Source organism: Mercenaria mercenaria, chromosome 18 (genome assembly GCF_021730395.1).
Source record: "Mercenaria mercenaria strain notata chromosome 18, MADL_Memer_1, whole genome shotgun sequence".
NCBI lineage: Eukaryota > Metazoa > Mollusca > Bivalvia > Venerida > Veneridae > Mercenaria > Mercenaria mercenaria.
In genome coordinates this window covers 5,182,477-5,196,593 of record NC_069378.1, presented here as the reverse complement: position 1 = coordinate 5,196,593, position 14,117 = coordinate 5,182,477, and positions in this window count along the sequence as shown.

The following is a 14,117-nucleotide window of genomic DNA, read 5'->3' as shown; positions in this document are numbered from 1 at the left end:
TATATTTCTGTAGTGTTTTCATATATGTAACTTGAGAAAAAAATGTAGAGTTAAATTCCCGGTACTTTTTTTGTTGAATTATAATGCCAAATCGAAATGACAAAACGAAATTCAACCAATTTGAAATACTACTGGTTGCCGTGATTGTTTACTGGATGATTTGATTTTAATGCGTATGCGCTCTTTTGTGACAAACCCACCGCTCAACAGGTTTACTATAATAAAGGTTGTTATATTTTCTGGTCCTTTGGGATCATGGAGTCCATTTAACATATGTGTAATAGAGTTCCGCTTAAGCCGGTGCTGTGGGGCGTGAGAGGTGTTGCACATTGCATTACCTCTCATGAACAGACTCAATCAAACCGAGTCTGCTATTATTCTTCTTGGTTGCATTCTTTGCTTCCAAAGGATCTTTTTACAGATTTTATTATTTACTATAGTAAAGGAACCAGCGTGGGAGCCATCTGGTCGCGTAATGGCGGCCAGGTTTTTGAACACTGTTTTCTTCGCATGGTCACAGCGGTCTAATTTGAAGCTGGTTTCTGTTAAAATTTCATTGTGGATGTATTTTCGATAATTTGGTAGTATACTGGGAGAGGAGGTTGTATTTGGTGTAGTGAAACTCAATTTGAATATGAGTAGTGCAGTGTAATTTTACATTAAGTAAATGTGACAAGAGAAATCTCGTTTAGAGGATACATGACCCCTACTTTTCTCTTCGTTTTATATCAGTTTTATCATAACTCTTTAAAATGAGGCAAAGATTTGTTCTCTGAAATGGGTCTAGCTATGTTTGGTAGCTCTTTAAAATGTCAGTTTTATGTAGAATATAAATAGGGAATACTATTCAGGCTTGTGTGACCTCAACAATAAGTAAACTTACATAAAATCATCATTATACTACGAACTGGTTTGCCGCAATAAAAAAGATTTATTGTATAGAAGCATTGATTGAAGATAGATATGTTATAAATCATATTTACCTGAGGAACCGGCTTTATTCTTATTTTCGTCAGAAAAGAACAAGCATTCCCAAGTCCAAATTCACTCACAAAACAAAAATAAGCTTGTTCCTTACATTTGAAAATGTCATATTTTCTTTCATTTTATCTGTCAAAGGAGTTTTTTTCTTCAAACATCAAATATCTGTTGTATATATTTTTCTCCGATTTGAATGACATCTATAATAAATTCTTAGGGTACGCGGCTATCTGTCACTGAAATTGCTGTTCTAAGACAGTTCTGCACGTCCGGATCGAAAATTTTCTACAATAGAGAATTTGATTAAACCCAGATTTTTTCAAAACTTCAGAATTTACTTAGCTAAATCAGCAAATAAAAAAGATAGGGTTGTTTGCTTGAGTTTTTGCTAGACTGATTTGAAACATTTGGATCTCACGCAATATTTCATAATGGGAGTCTATGGAAAAGTCATAACTTTAATAATATTTTTGCGAATAGAAATTTTTCTACAACGTATCTTTAAATGAAACTTCTCACAGTTGTATATAAACATATGGCCTATAATATGGTGAAATAACATGTATAGGTCCGTGCGCTTATTTTTGAGATATTTGAATATAATTAAAGTGAACCGCACATTTCATGCTAAATCGAAGACATTATTTTGAATTATTTAAAGTGTCAGATGTTTTGTTATCATATTTTAACTTTAGAAAGATAGTAACAGTGCCATTGTAATAAATTTACTCACTAGTTGCCATTAATTCACAAAACCATTTTCATTTCCGTACGCCGAATCCAGACTTTATTCTACGTTTGCCGGATAAAACTCACAACAATCATTGAGGGGCTTTTTGCCAAGGGGATTTTGACTATCCATTGAGGTGATTATGACCACCTTGTTATTTCTGCTAATGGGGTTTTGATCACTATGCCATTTTTGAGCCGAGGAGATTATGATCAATGGAATTTTGAACGCCCCCCAAAGGTTGTGAGTGTAGAACACCCCACCCCGCAACCCACCCCTTTCTGTTAAATTTGACAGCTGCGTTCACCACCACTTCGATATTGTTAGATAAAAACTTTAAGATTTAAAGAATAAATAGAATTAAAAAGATAACGGTTTAAGATGATAATTATCTATTTGTATACGGAATGAATTGATTCCAATTTAGGGTATAATTGGACACAAAAGCAAAGGAGGGATTGGCAACTCCTGTGGACTTTATAAGTGTGTGTGTGTGTGTGTGGGTGGGGGGCGGGGGGGGGGGGATACGTCTGTAACCCCGTCGAAAAAATCTTGTTTTTGCTTTTTAAATTGATGGAAAATATCAATTTCTCATTTTTCGTTAGTAGGGACAAACTAATACACGTTTTTGTATCTGAATGAATTATTTATGCCACCGCTTTTTATATACAATACAACGCGCTCCTATAGTAAAAGTAATGAAGAAAATAGTAAATAGAAATAAATACTTTAAAGTTTGGAAAATAATAAAGATTGAACTAGTGATACATAGAATAACTGCAGTTTAAACACACAACATCTTATAATATCAGAAAACTATGTATACTGAAGTATGTTAAGTTATAAATAACATTTAGGTGTCAATTAAGCATTTAATTGTTTTGGAAGAGCTAAGTCACATTATACTGACTCCAGGCTAGCCAGTTCTAGAACTGTTTTCTTAATGCTGAGTTCAAAGCAGGAAGTTACAAGTATCATTTTTCTCGTCTTTTGTATTATGCGGCTTGGGAGCGAACCCTCGACATCCCGCACTCGAAGAGGGTGCTAAATGATCTTTTAACGAACATTAGAGCTTCGGCTAAGTACACTGTTGTTATGACGCATGCTTAACTTTAACTTGTCAGATACACAATGATTTTATAACGTCTACTAAATAAGTAAATTGTTGTTATAAAAATTGCTTTTAAGTACACTGTTCTTATAACATATATCAATTTTCTGTCAAGTTTATTGTTTTTTATAACGTATGCTAAATTTCTGTCTTCTGCTACACGTGTGACAAGTGTTTGATGCCTTATACTAAAATCTATTTAGAGCACTTTCTGTTGAAGATGTTGAAGATGGTTAATAAGATTTAAGTCAAGAAATGCATTTGTTTAAAGCTACATGCCCACAATTTGGGTGACATTTTTTAACTTGTTTATTTCCACTGAGTTTGTCATAGAATGTATGTATGACCCTGAAAAATGATAAAATGGGTGAAAATAAAGTTAGATATTGGTAAAAATGCAAGAAAAATATAAATTTTCTGCATTATTTCAAACGCGTTGCAACAGTTTATTACCTTCTGCACAATATATTTGGTTCTTGCAAAATATGTCAATAGGTTTGTACCACTAGTAACTTTCAGAGTTCTCACTTTCTATGGATTTTTGAGAGAAATTATTTTTCGCCTAAAATGTGCAGGTCAATCCCTTTAAAGCATTAATACAGTGTAACTTCCGAAAACCGGACCTTCTGAAAACCGGAAACCTTTGAAAACCGCACCAAACTCCAGGTCCCGTTTGTTTCTGTTCTTATTTCTATATATTTTTAACTTCTGAAAACCGGAACTTCCGAATTCTGAAAACCGGACGATTTTTGAAGCACCGTTTATATTTTAACACTAAAATTGACTTCCAAAAACCGAACAGCACAATATTTCCTGGATTAAAAGTGTCACCTGAAAATCCAAAAACGCTGTCAACATGTTTTTTTGTTTATCTTTTAGCGACACACGTTTATTCTGACACGCTATATAATCACAATGATCATTTTATGCAAAAGTAAGGAAGTAATCAGCGATAACTTTCATTTGTATTCAATTAATGAAAACGTGATGAATTAAAAATCTTACATGTTAAAAACTTTCTTAATGTTTGAGATAAAAAAAGATAGGTGTTTTAATTGATTTAGTTACATTGATTAAACTGTGCATTATCAATATTAATTAAAATTTAATGTTGACGAACCCGGGACTCCAAAGATGGTAAAATATAAGTGGAAAATGTTTGTGTAAATGCTATTATTAAAGATGTGTTGTTTCTTTTTATATTTGTTATTTATGTATTTATTGTCCTTAATATTTGTAATTAATTAATGAATGAATTAGTTAATTTCATTATATGAAATTGTAAAATTTGAAAGGATAATAATCTCCACCCTACGTGTAAGAAAACATAACTTTTGTGCACCACGTCCACTTTGCCTACAAACGTTCAAACTTCTGAATTCCGGAAACCTCCAAAAACCGAACTGTATCGGGATTGTTTACACTTAATTGTTTTCATAGATAGCTTAATTTATGTTAGATTTTCACAGGAGGTATATTTGAAATTTGTTGTTCCCATCCTTGTTGTCGATCAAAGATATGTATTTTACATTAGAACTACAATTTTGTAAAACTGTTACTACCTCCTTTTGTTTATGCGTGCAGCCAAGTGATACTTAAAATGTTACACTTAGTTTTAAATCTGGGGCCTCCAGGTCCGAGTGGTTAAGGTCGCTGACTTTGAATCACTAACCCCTCACCTATTATGGTTCGAGCTGTACTCGAGGCGTTAAATTTTTCATGTGAAGAAGCCATCTATCTTGTTTACGGAAGGGCGGCGAATCTACCCAGATGTCCGCTCGTGATGAAATAATAGTCTTCCCACACCATCAAAGCTGGATAGTCGCCATATGTCCTATAGTGGTGTCGGTGCGACGTTAAACCAAACAAATACAAATAATATAACAGTTTTAAATCTGTTATGAATGGATGTCTATCCAATGTAAAAGCGGAAATTACGTTTTAAACGAAGGAAATAATTCATAAGCTTTTAAAATAATTTCATAATTTAAAGGATGGGGGAGAGTAATTGCAAAGTTAAATACAATCAATAAAATACAACTTTCTAATAAGCATCGATTTTATGTAATGTTGTTGTTTTGTGTCTATAATAGTAAATATGAAAAACCTACCTAACATAAAGCTGCGTCGTTTACAGCATTTTAATGATCTAAATGATTAACTGTGTGTGTAGGTGCAATGCACATGATTACATGTGTTCATAAACACATTCAGCTTGTAATCATAATAAATTGTTATATTGCTATTCGTTTATTGTCCCCCGCCATTTTCAAAACAAAAGGGAGACAAAAAATGGTTGCGTCATGCCGTCCGTCATACTTCGTGTCCAGTCCATCCATAAAGGGATTTTAAAATAACTTGGCAAAAATGTTTCCTATAATGAGACAACGTGTCATGCGCAATACCTAACTAGGTCTCTAACTCCAATGTCAAGGTCGCACTTAGAGGTCACATGTTAACAGGGTTTGTTTCATGTCCGGTCCTAACTCTGCCATCCATGAAGGAATTTGAAATAACTTAGCACAAATACATCAAATAATGAGACAACGTGTCAATTGCTAGACCAAGATACCTAGCTCCAAGGTCAAGGTCACACTTAGAGGTAAAAGGTTAACATGCTTTGTTTCATGTCCGGTCAATAACTCTTCTATTCATAAAGGAATTTTACAATTACTTAGCACAAATATTATCCATAATGAGACGACGTCATGCGCAGGACATAGACCCTAGGCTCAAAGGTCAAGGTCACACTTAGAGATCAAAGGTAAACATGGTCTGTTTCTTGTCCGGTCTGTAACGTAACTCATTTAAAAACGAAATTATGTGTAAAGTAAAATGGTTGGTACTGATAGATATAAAAAGCTATAAACAATTGTAGATTTCCATGCAAACCCAGGCACAAGTTATAACTTTCTGATATATATATTTATATAGGTAAATACGGTATTATTATGATTGTAATACATTATGATGATACGAAGTGCAGTTCATTGACCAACACTGATATTTACTTTCTATGTTGTGTTTTTGAAACAAGTTTCATTTGTACCATATAAATGTCATCACTTTCATTTATTAATTACCTCCCTTCCATATGATGAAATATTTCATTATTTTCTAATTTATCTTTTTTGCTAATTTTGATATAAAAACACATTAAATCTTTAAAATACAGATACTAACATTTATTATGATATAGTTATGATTTATATGCATTGTTAGTATGTTCCCCACCCCCACCCACCCCACCCTGACTTAAGAAAAATATGTTGTTTTGGCATGCAGTATGTTTTGTGATAAATGTCCTTAGGCGGGTGACGTTGGTAATTTTGTAACAAATGTTTGTTTTGGGGAAAAAAACTCTACATTTGTGTTAAAGATTAATCACCATAGTCGAAAGCACGAGAAACTGTTCTCTCTTCTACAAAGAAAAACTATTTTTACATTATTTTATAATTTAAAATAAGGTGAAACCAAAGTTAATTGAATCCAAAGCTATCAGTTTCGTGTGTTGAAATAAAAATAAAAAGAACAGAACGTCTTATTGTATTTTCTTTTATAAAAAATATCATATTTGTGATATCTTTATCATTTTATGATTCAATGACATTCCTTACGAGATCTATAGGATATAAAAACATAGTATAGGTGGGCCGGTGATCTAGCGGTAACACGATTGACTGTCAATCCAGAGGTCCGGGGTTCGAATCCCAGTCCAGGCACTGGAAATTTCTGAAATGCTCTTGAGCGTCTCCCACCTAACTAGAGGCCTGTACTGGTTCTTCCCAGGAAAGACGGCTTCGCGTGTATCGGTGCTATACACCGAGCACGTTAAAGAACCAGACTGTCTATTCGAAAAGAGCTAGGCTAAGTTAGCCGGACACGTCTATATCTGAAAAGTTCTTTCTGTCTGTTCTGGGGGCTTTATCGCACTCTGCCCCTCTGGTCAGATCGTTCTGTGTCTGTACTAGTAGAGGATTATTTCGCGCCCTGTGTGGCTGCAGTATATGCAAAGCGCCTTTGAACGTGCTTATCATGAAAAGGGCGCTATATAAATCTTGTATAATAATAATAATAATAATAATCTTCTTTTAGCAAACCGTGGATTAAGCAGTACAGTAATCAAGACAGAGTACTGTGTTGAAATTTAATCAGACAATTACATGTGGGGCAGCTACTATAAAATTGACAGAATTGTAGTAAAATTATCGTTTTCACATTTAATTAACAAATATAGAACATTATTTGTATTTTGAATTAATTTTATACAAATATAAACATAGGTCTGGAAAATACTTCATGTAGTTGGGGATACCGATGCTTGATGAGCAGAGTGTGTTTACCTCTTGCCCAATTGTGTGACAGCATTATACAGTGCCCGGAAGGAGATGATGAAATGAACTGCGAGTTTAAATGTCCATCTTTTTGCACTTGTGGTGTTCTTACGATGAAATGTTCTGAAGAAGTTGACAATGAAACCTTTCCCATTTGGGATATACACAGCTCTACACGATCTCTTGATCTAAGCACTACTAAATCTTTTGGGAAGGCATTTCTTACAGCATATGATAGAGATGTTGACTTCCGTTATCTGATTTCACTGAATCTATCACAATGTGAAATTACGGGATTGTCTGATTCGTATTTTTCCAGAATGAAAAACTTAAGAACTTTAGACATATCATACAATCGTCTGGCACGTTTGACTTCATCAGTCTTTGCTTTATTACTACATTTGACTAACCTCCACTTGCATGGAAATTCCTTTCTAACGTATATTGAACCAGGAGCGTTTAATGGCTTGAAGATACATTCCTTAGATTTTACAGGTTGCAGTATCTCTAAAATATCTATGAATACATTTGATGGTCTCACCATGGAAGAACTTGATCTTTCCTTCAATAAGATAGAAGAAATAGGTGACAACGCTTTCAACAGATTATCCGTGAAATATTTAAAACTGCAGGGGAATCGAATTAGTATTTTTACGAAAAATATGTTCCGTGGACTAACAGATGTTGAAAATCTCCACACACCTGCGTACAAATTTTGCTGCATTCGTCCGTCTTATCAAAATGAAGAGTCTTGCTTGCCACATAAAGACGAATTTTCGTCGTGCGCCGATTTGATGAGAAACGGAACATTGCAGGGGTTGCTCTGGACAATAGGCAGTTTAGCCCTGATCGGCAATTTAATATCATTGGTATACAGACTTTATTTCGACAAGAAAAGTGTCAAGATGTGTTATGGTATATTTGTTACCAACCTTGCCGTATCGGACCTCTTGATGGGCTTCTACCTGTTTATCATTGCCATAGCTGACAGAGTATTTAGGAATAGGTAAGTAGAACAAAAAAAGAAAGAGAAACAACTCTTACTGAAGTCTAAAATCTCCATTTATATAAATAAAAAAGTCTGCCCTGATTCATATAATGAGAATATAGTTCGGAGAAACAAACAATGAAGGTTGATTATTCAAGATTTATATAACAGGTGTATTGCCTCCACTCAGTTGATATAATCTTTAAAGTTTTGAATAGTTTGATATATTAACTATGACGAAGATGAACTATTAAAAGCATACATAAGAAAATAGGTGGTCAAAAAATATTAATTTCTGTGCATTTTAATATAAAATCTGCATAAAAGTCATTCAAACATCTAACCGAAATTAAAAGTATGAAATATATCTCGTCAAAGTATTTAACAGTCTGGACATACTACATATTATTTTTGTTTTTATGTCAGATACATAGAAGCTGAAGACTACTGGAGGAACAGTGTATGGTGTCGACTTGCAGGTGTATTATCTACAGTATCTTCAGAGGCAAGTGTTCTCTTTATTGCTCTTATAACTATCGACAGGATACTTGTTATAAAATTTCCATTCGGCAATTATCGTTTACCTGTTCGGATGGGGGTAGCATTATGTATTGCATGCTGGGTATCTGTGTTGTTTTTGTCCACATTACCATTGATTTACGTTGAGTATTTCAGCGACGGTTTCTATAGTAAATCTGCAGTCTGCCTTGCCTTACCGTTGACACGTGACAGACCTCCTGGATGGCAATATTCTACCAGTATCTTTATTGGATTCAATTTTGTGATGTTCGTACTGATAGCAATCGGACAGCTTCTAATTTATCTGGAAGTAAAGAAAAATACATCGGCCAAATTAAGAACAAACGTTACCCGCAGAAATGATTTAAAAGTAGCCAGGAATTTATTGATGTTGGTAACCACTGACTTCATGTGTTGGTTTCCAATAGGCTGCATGGGTAATTATATTTAGTATTTATTTAGTCACTTCATCCTACAGCATTGCTAAACTATTACTTGATAAGTCACCTTATTCTACTGGCTACATATGCATTTATCCTTCTTATGTTACAATAGCCCCCAAGCTGTTTAGGTATCTCTTTTCAGCTACTTCTAAGTAAACTTTCCAACTGTATATGTAATAAGGTACAAATCATTGATTTTAATTAGTAACCTTATCTTACCGGCTGTAAATGTAAACTTTCTGGATTAGATATAATATCCCACTGGCTTCGTCAGTAAGCATTTCTAATACAATTCAGAAATTCACGTGTACTGACATTGGGTAGTATCGTTTACGTTATCCTGTATATGCATCCATCATTGTTTAGTTATATAATACATATATATCTATAGAAATGAATGGACATTGAATTAGATGCTTTTATCATGTATTTGTAATGTGTTTCATTACACTTTCTGTCAAACTGTTATGTTCTGAAGAAGGAAAAAAAACATGCAAAATTGTATTTTAAATACTAGTTCATCGAAAGTTATAATTCGTTTTGGAAGCAAAATGTAAATCTTTAGAAATCAAACCCAACACTGGATAGAATCACCGACCTTCTTACAGCAGTCAGTGCGATAACATCATGCATGACTGACAATTTCATAATGTCTTCTCACATATTTTTTTGCAGGAATCATGGCTATCAATGGACAGAGTATTCCTGGTGAGGTGTACGCTTGGACTGCAGTCTTGGTTCTTCCAATCAATTCTGCACTTAATCCATTCTTGTACACGATTTCAGCAATTATCAGTGCAAAGGTAAGTATTGACATTGGACGACAGCACACACAATATCTTTTGTTACTGCTTAACCTTTACCCTGCTAAATGTTTTAAATGGACAGGTCTATCATTCTCTTTGGACAATACCACTTCTTATTCAAAGGGGTATTCACTGAAACTTTACTGACTGAATAGAAAACACTGCTGATCTTGGTCTGCATTGGTCGCAAAGACAGAATCACTTGCCGTCAGCATGCTAAAGGTTAACGGGATAATTCACATTTATCCTATTGCATTTTAGTATTTATAGAGAATCTAAAGGCATATATTTGCAATGGAAGAACTGTCGCGTCTTGTGTTTTCCTAACTGAAGTACACTTTGAGGCATCTATTTCATTTCTATTATTAAGATTCATATACGTACGCATATAGCCAGACATTATATATTTTATTTAAACAAAGAGTCTGTCTTGTATGTATAGTTCATGTATTCAACGAGTGAATTCTCATTTACGTGTATGAGAGTATAACCTCCTTTATAAGGAAACAGCACCAGGTAAACTAATACTACTAATTAAATTATGATTGCATGAAGCCAGTCTTTCAATATTAGCTTCTTATAGATACATCGTTATTTTTACAAATTTCAACCGTTCTTTGGCTATTTTGTAACACTATTCAGTGAGTATGAATTGTACATTTACAGTGAAACACCTCTTGCTTGGGCCTTAGCTCCCGTACTTGCTTCGACATGTCATGTGGTGTCCCGACCAGTTTTCATATATTCTGTATATTTTGTTTGCTCAAAACCCAAGATAACTCAATAATTTTTCTTATTCTCTTTCTGTAGAGAGCTGTGCATGCTTGCTTTCACCGAAGCAGCTTATGACTACACCTATTATACCAAAGGCCAAAGACTAATTGCCTTAATGAAAATCAGTATGCACTTTGTCCAAGACCTGAACTCGTGATCTCTATACTGAGTGTATCTTTAGAATGTATATTGCTTTTCAGGCATTCACTCCGAGGATAGAAGAACAAAACCATGTGAATCTCTCGGAAGGTAAATACAAAATAAAAGTAACCATAACTAGTGGATAATTTATAAATCATGTTAAAAGCATATAAATTTTAATTGATCATACTGTTGTAAATAAAATCTGTAAAAAGATCTTTCGGAAGCAAAGAATGCAACCAAGAAGAATAATAGCAGACTCGGGTTGACTGAGTCTGGACACATGTTCATGAGAGGTAATGAAATGTGCAACACCTCTCACGCACCCTAGCACTGGCTTAAGCGGAACTCTATTACACATATGTTGAATGAACTCCATGTTCCCAAAGGACCAGAAAATATAACAACACTGAATCCAAGTACGGGGAGACCTTTTACAGCCGCCACACGGCACTTAAAGATTGCTGTTGTGATAGTTAATAAAATCTGTAAAAAGATCCTTCGGAAGCAAAGAATGCAACCAAGAAGAATAATAGCAGACTCGGTTTAATTGAGTCTGTTCATGAGAGGTAATGTAATGTCATGTTTTCAACGAAGTGAATGAAACATTTCGAGTTATGTAACAACTATAATCTCTCCGCGAAATAGTTTGATGTGTTTCAATGCAGTAACAGTAGAAATATTTGTGTGGGGGTAGGGGAGAGGAATAATGTGGCGTTTCTATAAACGCACATAAAGTTAGTCTGCCTTTATAACGTTTACCGACAAATTGTCGACTTGGATAATAAAGAAGTGTTGCGTAATTAATCTGTTTATAAAATCCGCTTTATTTTAGCCACGCAAATAGCCGTTATCATGGTATTTTCTATATTGCAAAAAATTCTTGATTTTAGATTACGTATTTAAATAATGTTTCTGTGCAATATTTTCCAAAGTAGTAAACTATAAGTAACTTCTATCGTAGTTATTGGAAAAACAATGGTGCGCCTATTTTCGTTGTTTCGAGGGAGGCAATCAGGACAGAGTATCAGTCTATCAGATCTCATGACACAGAGACCACTAACAATGGACGAGATCGCATGGATTACAGTCAAAATCACTAGAGCGTTGTCTTCTCTGCATAAGGAATGTTTGGTTCTGGAAACACTGGGCAAACAGAATATCGTCATTCAAATTTCGCCCAAAAGAAATGTAATGTAATACTTTTAGATACAACCTGCTATTTGTATATGCGAATATATTCCGTATGTTTCTTTAAACAGTGTATTTGCGAGGTCCTCTTTTTAATATTGGCTTGGTAATGTAAGTGTATTTCATTATTAACTATAAATTGTTGATTGTATGTTCAAGTACCACGAGAAATATTCCTGTTGTGTAAAAATCAGATGAGTTCTAAGTTTACATTGTAGGAATGAACATAATGGAAAATTCCTTACGATTAATTATATTTCTCTAACAAATATTTGGTGCTTTTACTTATTTTATACATGGATTCAGTGAATAACGACCATTCATTTCAATTGTGTTTTATTACCTATCTATTGCTATTTATATATACAGTAAAAGAATGACAGTAACAATACGTTTTCTAAACGAAAGTTTAATGTTATATTTATCAAAGTTTGTATAAACAATACAAGAAATAGTCTGAAGGTACTTTGCAAAATGCTACATTTATCAACTGAAATAAAATGAATTAATATTGCAGGTTCTTCTCTTATACGCATTTCCTCTTTTCCAGAAAATTAGAAACTTGTACCTGGATCAACAACCGCACATGTCATCGGGGAAACTTGAGAAGGCAGAAGATGTATTGTCTCTTGGTTGTTTGATAAGAGAATGCATTGAAAGTTTAAATATCAATGCTTGATATATCCGGCTCCGGTTTTAAATGTTTAATTGTACCGTCATTCTGTTGTAGGTTTTTTTTAAATATATAAATGTGTACAAGAGTGTTCATTACGTACAAAGTGAAACTTCTATGTTGTGATTAAATATGTATTTCCGTTGTTCACTAGTTGCATGTTACATTTTTTTGTCGTCAGAAGTTGTTTCCAAATATAAGATTTTTATGTTATATCGTAGCTGTGACATTTTCAATTATTTTTTTATTCATTTTAAACATTCTGACAAAGTGAATGAAAAATGTCAGTTTGTAAGCCTTTTTATACGCCCGTTATGAAAAAAAACGGTTGTATTATGTGATGGCGCGTGCGTCTGTCTGTCCGTCTGTGGGTCTGTCCGTCAGTCATAATTCTTGTCCGGAGCATAACTTTATAACCATTAAAAGTTTTGACTTTAAACATGGCATATAGTAAGATTGCGATGAGACAATTTGCAGAGCCTTTGAACCGGCTCTGTAGGTCAAAGGTCAATGTCTAAATGTCTAAAACTGAGCTTAAAGGTCAAAACTGTCAATCATATTTTGCGTCCTGAGCGTAAATAAATAACCATGCAAGGCATTAACTTCAAACTTGGCATGTATGTAGGTGAGGATGAGACGTTGTGAGAACACTTAACCAGGCTCTGTATGTCAAAGGTCAAAGTCACAATTTGAAATCAAAGTTCAAATTTGTGCGTCTTATGTCGTGTCCGGAACATAATTTATTATTACATATTGAATTCTGAATTGAGATGTAGGTAGGTAGTAATGTGCCGTGCAGAGCGCATGCACCAGAGTGGTAGGTCAGAGATCAAGGTTAGAGCAAGGTCCAATATGCCCATCATATTGTGTGTTCAGAGCATAACTTAGAATTATTTAAGGTATTGACTTGAATCTTTGAATATAGGTAGGTGGTGATGAGACGATGTGCATACTGCAACAATCTACATTACAGCCCCCCTCCCACCCATTTATCCCTCCCCCCAAATAAAATCATTTAGTTTTTTAATCTTTAGTATCCTTTCACCACCACCGCACACATACACCCCTACTCTCCCCAGTTTTCCCACACACACCGCTCACTCATACACGCCCCCCCCCCAAAAATCATTTAGTAACATGCCCTTTTGTATCCTTTCACTGCAACATTCCCACCCCTAACCGGTATTACATTCCCCCCCACCCCTCGTAAACATATTTATTTTCTTAACTTTTAATATCCTGTCACCACAACTACACACACATTATCCTGCTTCCCCCCACCCTCCCCCCCCCCCCCCACCCACAAAAAAAAAGAAAAGAGAGAATCATTTAGTTTCTTGCCCAAAGTATCCTGTCACCACCTCTACACACACCCTCCCCTCCTCCCCCCTCCATACATGTACACACACGTTATGTGTATTATACT